Source organism: Spinacia oleracea, chromosome 1 (assembly GCF_020520425.1).
Source record: "Spinacia oleracea cultivar Varoflay chromosome 1, BTI_SOV_V1, whole genome shotgun sequence".
Classification (NCBI taxonomy): domain Eukaryota; kingdom Viridiplantae; phylum Streptophyta; class Magnoliopsida; order Caryophyllales; family Amaranthaceae; genus Spinacia; species Spinacia oleracea.
Genome location: NC_079487.1, coordinates 78606868 through 78616754, shown reverse-complemented (window position 1 = coordinate 78616754; position 9887 = coordinate 78606868).

Here is a 9887-nt window from a genome sequence, read left to right as displayed (position 1 = left end):
TTTTTGGTGCACTGGGAAGGAACATCACCACATGATGCTACTTGGGAGGTGGCTGATGATTTTGAAGCTAAATACCCTACTTTTGTGATGCCTTAAAACTCGAGGACAAGTTTTGTTAAGGGGGAAGGATTGTTAGGGGGAACTTATAATCAAAAGTCAACATTATTGACTTTCTATTTTGATGATCTGACAAAATTCTGTTGTGTTAGTTAGTTAGTTGATAGGCTAACTGTGGTTAAATTTGTAGTTAAAGCAAAGATGATTTGTATTATAAATAGAGAATTGTAATTACAAAGCTGATCATCGAATAAAATTACAATTTCCTATCTCTCTTCTTCTCTCTTCTATTCTAATCATCTTCTGTCTTGATCTTCTTCTTCTTCTTCTTCTATACTTCTTCTTCTTCTATTATCTGTCTTCATTAGACAATTATCTGTAGAGGTCCAGCACCCTGCAACATCTTGTCTCTTAATTGTTCGTCTCTTATGTAAGGAAGTGTTGGTGGGTTGTGAACCTTTGTATGTCTGATTTGAGTTCTTTTGCTCTCAATTTTATCATAATAAGAGAAGGTGACAAGCAGTGGCGGAGCCAGGAATTTCAGGTTGGGGGGGGGGGGGGGGGGGGGGGGGGGGGGGGCGAGAAATTTATGTCAGCTAAAGAAAAGCCAAGAAAAAAATGTATCAATTTGTCATTGTAGGGATTCGACCTTGGGTTGTTTGTGTGAAACATTGATCACTCCACCATTGGGGCAAGACAAGTTTGACAATATATATAGGCATTTAATACTAAATATATCAATATTTTTTTTCTTTGGGGGGGCGGCCGCCCCCACCCGCCCCCCTGTCTCCGCTACTGGTGACAAGGGTGGACTCCTCACAAGTCCGTGGATTTTACTCTTCACATCGAAGGGGTTTTCCACGTGTAATTCTTGTGTGTTGATTGATTTTTGTTTTTCCACATTTGATTTTAGTTGCTGCCCATTATTGGTTGATTGTTAGGTTATTTGGTTGTTGGATTATTTGTGGTGTATTGGAGTTGTATTGTGTGGTTGATTGTCTTGGAGGTGATCCTTGTGATTAGTTGATATTCTACTAGGGTCCTATCAGTTGGTATCAAGAGCAAGGTTTTAATTTGATCATTGTTATGGAGTCTACTAGTGGTAGTGGAGGTAGTTCAATGGTTAAATTGACATCAACCACTTATTCCATCTGGAGACCGATGATGGAGGATTTGTATGATCCAATTGAAACAACCACAAAAGCCGATGGCACCATTTCTAAACCTGAAAAACCAGAGAAAATGGAAGAGAAAGATTGGGGAAAGTTAAAGAGGAACACTTTGGGGACTATTAGGCAGTGGGTTGATATTAGCATTTTCAACCATGTGTCTCAGAAGTCCGACCCATATGATTTGTGGAAGAAACTGGAAGGTCTTTATGAAAGGAAGACCGCACATAACAAAACTTCATTAATCAAGAGACTTGTTAATTTGAAATTGAAAGGTGAAAAGTCTGTTTCCGAGCATTTGAGTGACTTTCGGGATATTATTAACAAGCTAACTATTATGAAGATTGTTCTTGATGATGAATTGCAGGCTTTGTTCTTGTTGAGTTCTTTGCCAGATAGTTGGGAAACCTTGGTTGTGATTATTAGTAACTATGCTCCAGAGGGTGATCTATCTTTGATGTGATCAAAGAAAGCATGTTCAATGAAGAGATTAGAAGAAAGGAGATGGGAGTTGATAATTCATATGCTCTTGTTGTTGAGATCGTGAAATAAGCAAGAGTAAGGGTCCCAAAGGTCGTGATAACTCAAAGGGGAGGTCCAAGTCTAGAGACAAACAGACTAGGACATGTCAATACCGCAACAAGCCTGGCCATATCAAAAAGTTTTGCTACCGTTAGTAGAAAGAACAAGGTAAGAAGCAAGGCTCACAAAAGCAGGGAGATGATAAAAATATTCGCAATCGCTTCTAAGAGTGATGATGAAGTCGCTTTGATTTTTGCAACTAGTGAGTGTCATCATGTAGGGAGTTCAGACACAGAGTGGCTTGTAGATTCAGGTGCTTCATATCATTGTGTTCCTAAAAGGGAGTATTTCACAAACTATCAATATGGTGATTTTGGTAGTGTGAAGATGGGAAACAAGAGCTCGGCTAGCATTGTTGGGTTAGGTGATATTCGTATGAAGACAAGTGTTGGGTGCATGCTTACATTGAAGAATGTGCGCCATATTCCTGATTTACGCCTTAACTTGTTGTCTGCAAATGTCCTTGATCTAGAAGGGTTTCGGCATACCTTTGGTGACGGTAAGTGGAAATTGTCTAAGGGCTCGATGACAGTTGTGTTAGGTTATGATACATATGAATAAACATAAATCATGCGGAAAAACCATAAAGCCAGGAAACATATTATTTACACATAATCATTTAGCATAATTCAGATGCATACACTTTGTAGCGTGCCCTCCCTAGCTGCGCCCGAACCGAACAAGAACAAGTCTTTAGGACTCCAAGTGTCGTCCCTCCGTAGATAGTCCACAGCACGTCCGGATCCGCCTTAAGATTGACCAACTAGAATCGCCCTTAAGGTACTACAAATTTCGGTTAATAGGGCAAGTGTTTGTGGCTGATTTTTGCTTGAAAATTTTACCTTTGAATACTTCAATTCTCGATGTAAATATGTGACCCTAGGCACCTATTTATAGAGTTATGGAAAAGGTCTTGTAATCCTACTAGGATACGAATTAATTAACTTAGAATCCTAGTAGAACTCTAAATCAATTAATTTATCTTTTAGGATTAGGATTTAATCATATGTAGAATCCCGATAGCTTTAGGATTCACAAACACTCACGCACGCACGAGCCGCACGCCCATGCGCAAGCCTCACGGCCCACGCACGGCGCACAACCCCGCAGCCCATTATGCGCGCGCGCCAAGGCTTGGCTGGGCCTGGCCTTGCGCTGGGCCTGGTCGAGCTTGGCGTGTGTTTTGTTGCGTGTTTGCTTGCTGGGCGATGGCCCAGCTTCGTGCTGGGCCTTCGTCTGGCAGGCCTCGTCTGATGCTAATTCGTACGATACGCTTCCGATTAAATTCTCGATTCCGGAATTTATTTCCGATACGAACAATATTTAATATTTCCGATTCCAGAATTAATTTCCGTTTCGAAAAAATATTTAATATGTCCGTTTCCGGAATTATTTTCCGATTTCGATAATATTTCCGATTCTGACAATATTTCCGTTTCCGATAATATTTCCGATTCCGGCAATATTTCCATTTCCAATAATATTTTCCGATACGTACCATGTTTCCGTTTCCGGCAACATCTACGACTTGGATAATATTTATATTTCCGATACGATCCATATTTCCGTTTCCGGCAATATCATCGTTTCCGGAGTATTCATTTCTTGCCTTTGACGATCTCAGCTCCCACTGAAACCAAGACCCGTCGATTCCGATTATCCATAGATGGAGTATTTAATGACATTAAATACTTGATCCGTTTATGTACTATTTGTGTGACCCTACGGGTTCAGTCAAGAGTAAGCTGTGGATTAATATCATTAATTCCGCTTGAACTGAAGCGGCCTCTAGCTAGGCATTCAGCTCACTTGATCTCACTGAATTATTAACTTGTTAATTAATACTGAACCGCATTTATTAGACTTAACATTAAATGCATACTTGGACCAAGGGCATTATTTCCTTCAAGTTGCTCGTGGCGAGTTGTATTGCTCTTTGTATAAGACATACTTGAGTGTATGTTCTGGTGAGCTGAATGCAGTTGAAGAAAAGAATTCTCAAAATTTGTGGCATCGAAGGCTAGGGCATATGAGTGACAAGGGGATCAAACTGTGTAGCAGGTAAATCTCTTATTCCTGTTGATGAATCAGTTTCCCTTGACCAAGGTTATTAAAATCGCGATTTAAATCGCTAAATCGTACGTTTTTACGATCCTACTCGGCCCAAAATATCTAAATCGTACCTAGAATCGGAATAAAAAAAAGCGCTCATAGAATCGTACGATTTAGCATGATTCTACCGATTTTGTTTGTAGGTGCTTTTTACTCAACTTTGGGCCATGCCCACAATCTATCGTCCATTTGTTAACCCTAGGAACTCATTTGTTTACCCTAACCCTCATTTTCACACTCTACACACTCTCACTCCTTCCTCTCACGCACTCCTTCCTCTCGTTTATGTCGCATTCTCACTTCTCCATTAACAATTTGCAAAAACCATTAATTTGTTCATCGATTTTGTGTTGTCTCCTCCATTAACAACCTGCACGTTGTTCATAGACGAGTATAACCTTTGTTTGAAAGTGTGTCGTCTTGTATTGTTCATATGCTTATTATGTATTATCTACCCAAAAATGATTGAATTTTCCATTAGTTTTGTTATTTAATATGAACGTTTTTTCCTTCTATAAAAATATCGTAAAAAAGTTAGAATATCATTTATCGCCTACTAGATGAGGAATTAACTAAATAGTTTAATTTTTGGTGTTATTTATTTAAAAATGGATAAATAAATTACACATTTGGTAATAGAATGTCATTTCCGCAAAGTTTGTAGAATCTTATGATTTTACGATTCGATTTTGACAGGCCATTCCGATTTAAAGTAGAATCACGATTTTGATAACCTTGCTCTTGACCCTTGTGATCATTGTTTGGCAGGTAAGCAGCATAGAGCTTCCTTTTCTAGGAAGTCACCAGAAGGCAAGAAAAGTTGGAGTTAGTGCACTCCGATGTTTGTGGTCCTATTGAGGTGGAGTCTCTTGGTGGCAATAGATATTTTGTCACTTTCATTGATGATGCTACTCGAAGAACTTGGGTGTATATGTTGAAGACAAAAAGCCAAGTGTTCGAGATTTTCAGAAAATTTCATGCAATGGTAGAAAGGGAGACCGAAAGAAAGTTGAAGTGTCTTCGATCTGAAAATGGTGGAGAGTATACTTCGAATGAGTTCAAGTATTATTGCTCACAACATGGCATTAGACATGAGAAGATAGAGCCCGGAACACTACAACACAATGGAGTTGCTGAGAGGATGAACAGAACCATTGTTGAGAAGGTGAGATGCATGCTTAGAATGTTTGATCTTCCTAAGACATTCTAGGCCGAAACAGTGCAATGTGCCGTGTATTTGACTAATCGATCTCCATCGATTCCTCTTGGTCTTGACATTCCAGAGAGAGCATGGAAGGGACGTGATCCCACTTATTCACATTTGAGAGTCTTTGGCAGCAAGGCATACATGCATATGCCTAAAGAGAAGAGGTCAAAGCTTGATTCGAAATCCAATCCATGTGTATTAGTTGGGTATGGGGATGAAGAATATGGTTTTAGACTCTACGATCCAGAGAAGAAGAAGGTAGTGAGAAGCAGAGATGTAGTACTTTTTGAGCACGAGAAGGGTGCAGATCTTCTGAGTACAAGGTACACTTCTACTTCAGATTTGTCTTATGATACTACTAATGGCTCTACTTCTACTCCTCTTGTTATTCATCCAACAAATGGGAATGTTGAGGATGTACTTGATGATGTACATGATGATGTTGGTGAGGTACAACCTGATGATAATGTACCAGATCATGTTGATGATGATAATGATCTTGATGAGTCTTCATCTGATGAAAAAATCCATGAGGAAGATGCGAATGAGAAAGTGGTTCATGAAGAGGTTCATGAGCAGGGGGAGCAACCTACCCCTCAAGTGGAGGATACACATGTTCGAAGGTCCACTAGAGAGTGCAAACCTTCAACAAAGTATCCAATCTCAGAGTTCATTCTAGTTAGTAAAGATGGAGAGCTAGAGAACTATCAAGAGGTGTTGTCTCATGATGAGAAAAACCAGTGGCTTGATGCAATGAAGGAGGAGATGGATTCCTTGAAAAAGAATGGCACCTATGAGCTAGTGAAGCCTCCCAAGGGCAAAGAAAGTCTTGAAAAACAGATGGGTTTTCAAGAACAAGAAAGATGGTGAGAAGATAGTGAAGTGCAAAGTCAAATTGGTGGTAAAGGGATGCAACCAGAAAAAGGGCATTGACTTTGATGAGAACTTCTCTCCGGTGATCAAAATGACATTTATCAGAACTGTGTTGGGTTTAGCAGCAAGTCTTGATCTTGAGTTGGAGAAACTTGATGCAAATACTGCATTTTTACATGGTGACTTGCATGAAGAGATCTACATGGAGCAACCTGAAGGTTTTGATAAAAAAAAGGGAAAGATAAACTTGTTTGCAAGTTGAAGAAGAGTCTTTATGGGCTTAAACAGGCACCAAGGCAGTGGTACCAGAAATTTGATTCGTTTATGACAAGCAATGGTTATAAATGTACTACAACCGATCCTTGTGTGTATTTCAGAAAGTTCTCTGGAGGTAATTTCATCATCCTTCTTTTATATGTAGATGATATGCTGATAGTTGGACAAGATGCAGATATGATACAAAGTTTGAAGAAAGCATTGTCCAATTCATTTGACATGAAAGACTTGGGTCCTGCAAAGCAAATCTTAGGCATGGAGATTGCTCATGACAGAAAAGCTGAGAACTTGTGGTTATCCCAAGAGAAGTATATTGAACGGGTGCTTGAAAGGATCACTATGAAGCATGCTAAGCCTGTTAGTACACCACTAGATACTCACTTCAACCTAAGTAAGAGAGCTTATCCTACTACAGAGAAGGAGAAAGAAGTTATGTCATCCATTCCTTACTCTTCTGCTGTTGGTTCTTTGATGTATGCTATGGTGTGTACTATACCTGATATTGCATATGCAGTCGGTTTGGTGAGACGTTTCTTATCCAATCCTGGTAAAAAGGCTCACTGGGAAGTAGGGAAGTGGATCTTCAGATACTTGCAGGGCACCTCCAAATTGAGTCTATGCTATGGAGGAGGCAAACCTATACTTGAAGGCTATACTGATGCAGACATGGAAGGTGATTTTGATAATAGAAAGTCTATCTCAAGTTATGTGTTTACATTTTCAAGGAGAGCCTTCTCATGGCAATCCAAGCTACAGAAATGTGTAGCTTTGTCCACAACTGAGGCAGGGTATATTGCAGCAGTGGAAGCAAGCAAGGAGATGCTTTGGCTTAAGAGGTTCCTTCAAGAGTTGGGTTTGAAGCAAGGTGAGTATGTAGTATTCTGTGACAGTGAGAGTGCTATGGATTTGAGAAAGAATTCAATGTATCATGCTCGCACCAAACACATTGACATTAGATATCATTGGTTGCGAGATGTGATTGAAGAAAAGAGAATGAAACTGAAGAAAGTCCACACCGACAAGAATGGTGCAGATATGCTGACAAAGGTAGTTCTCGAAAGCAAGGTTAAGCTTTGTAGTAAGCTTGCCGGGATGAGGTTTAAGTGATCATTGCATGATCGTGTCTTCCTCGTGATGGGCTGGAGGGGGAGATTGTTGTGGGTCCAACCCACTTTTGTGCATAAGTTATGTTAACACGTGTGCTTGTGTTTTAAGTGGAAGCCCAACATTCCACTTATTGTTGTGGCCTTATGTTGGGTTATGTTGAAGCTTCTTTGGGAAGCTTAGGGTAATTTGGCTGACTTGAGAGGCAGCAAAGGAGGGTGGGAAAATTAGAAAACACACACCCAAAAAGAAAAGGAGAGAAAGAAAGAAGTGAGTTCATAGCTTTGAGGGCAGCCATAAAAAAACTGTCGTTTTCCGGAGATTAAACGGTCGGATCGTGCTGATTTTTGGTCAGCTTGTTGAGGATATAAGACCTTATTTTGAACGGTTGGATCGTCGTTTTGAGCTCTTTTTTGTCCGTGGTCGCTGCTGGACAGAACCTACGTTTTTTGGTGATATTTTTCATCTCTTGTCTCTTAATTGTTCATCTCTTATGTATGTAAGTGTTGGTGGTGGTGAACCTTTGTATGTTTGATTTGGGTTCTTTTGCCCTCAATTTTATCATAATAAGAGAAGGTGACAAGGGTGGGCACCTCACAACTCCTGTGGTTTTTACTTTTCACATCGAAGGGTTTTCCACGTATAATTCTTGTGTGTTGATTGATTTTTGTTCTTCCGCATTTGGTTTAGTTGTTGTCCATTATTGGTTGATTTTTAGGTTATTTGTTTGTTGGATTATTTGTGGTGTATTGGAGTTGTATTGTTTGATTGATTGTCTTGGAGGTGATCCTTGTGGGTAGTTGATATTCTATTAGGGTCCTATCAGTTAATTGAGTAATTGTGAAAATGGTGTTCAAATACATAATAGGAAGGGCGTACGCCCATTTATATTATAACTAGTCTTATATGCACGCTACGCGTGCGAGATTATATAAAATTAAAATTACATTAGTACAACTAATCATAATAAATACTTTGCAAGAAAAATTGTTCAAAAAGGTCATGTGAAGAAAAATTAGATACAATTTCTAATTAAAAACATCTAAATAGTGAAACAATGTAATACATCTGCTATTATATGATGAAAAATCTAAATTGCAGTACAAAAGTGACACAATAAACATTTGTACGAATAGTGTGTTTTACTTTTTTTTCTCCTTTTGTTCGCAATCTATTTGGCTAATCACATGTTTCACGCTCAATGGATTTGCAATAACATATAACACATTATAGGGTTATTCTGAATTAAAATCTTTATTTGGTAATTGTAACACCCATTAAAAATCTTTGTTTTTGAATATTTAGAGTACCGTTTCCTTTACCGATTGCGTCCTAGGCTGCATAAACATAAAAATTTCCTTTAATTTTAAATATACTTATAAGCTCATCAAAATCAAAAGAGTATTTGATTACGGTAAAAAAAACTGAAACATGCCGAGGTACTAATTTTATATTAGTAGCCAAACAACTTAAAATTCCAATAATATCTCGTCAAAATGAAAAATAGTACAACTACTATAGAATTACAAAAAGTTTACTCAAAAAATGAAAAAAATGTATGGAGTACTCTAAAACTCTTATTTTTTGAGGAAGGATAAAAGGAGTACTGTAGAACCTAGGTGTTGCTTTACTTGCATTGAAAAAAGAAAACTAAGCTACGGGGTCTCAAGTCTAACCCCCTACACTCAAGTCTCAACCACTATCTCATTCTCTATCCTACATGTTTCTCTCACTCTCTCCCCCGCTTGCCGGAAACTGCCCGCAATCATCAATGCCCATGGTTGCTTCTCTGTCGCCGAAACTAACGCCGGCATTTCACCACCGTTCTCCGTCATCGGAGTACAATCGACTTCAATCAATTACTAACGTCGGCATTTTACTCATGCCGGAGGAGGCGTCAGCGGAAAGATAGTGAAGAACATGCAAGTTTCAACTACTCGGTATGCTCGGCCTTCTCCTCTGCCTTTTCCCCCGCCTCCTCCGCCTTTCGACGACCCTGAAAACCCTAAATGGCTTTTCGGTTTTCTTTATCATGTAAAATTCTTTACTTCTGGTGCTGGAAAGATTCTTTCGTTTTTCGGCAATGATTACATCGTCGTCCTCCGACGACAATTCTTCTAGTAATTTTGATGTTGTTGAATTTTGAGGATTTCTTTAATTGATTTTGCTGAGAACAGGGATATGAAGGTGGAGAGATAATTTTGATGTTTTGATTTTTATATAAATGGAGATGTTGTTTGATTTTGGGAGAATTTGTGAGTCAATTGCAATCAATTACGCAATCAATCAGTCAATTGCCATATTATTATCATATTAGGCTAACTAAATATGGACATCGCCAATCAATCAATTATGCCAATCAATCCAGTTTATTCTCTATTTTGTAATTAACTAATTAAATTTGTAAAGTAACCAAGAGTATTTATGGGAATGCATTTATGTGTAACAAATCAGTTGACTTTTTACCCATTACATTGCCGGATTTTATTAATGATAATTACTTGGGT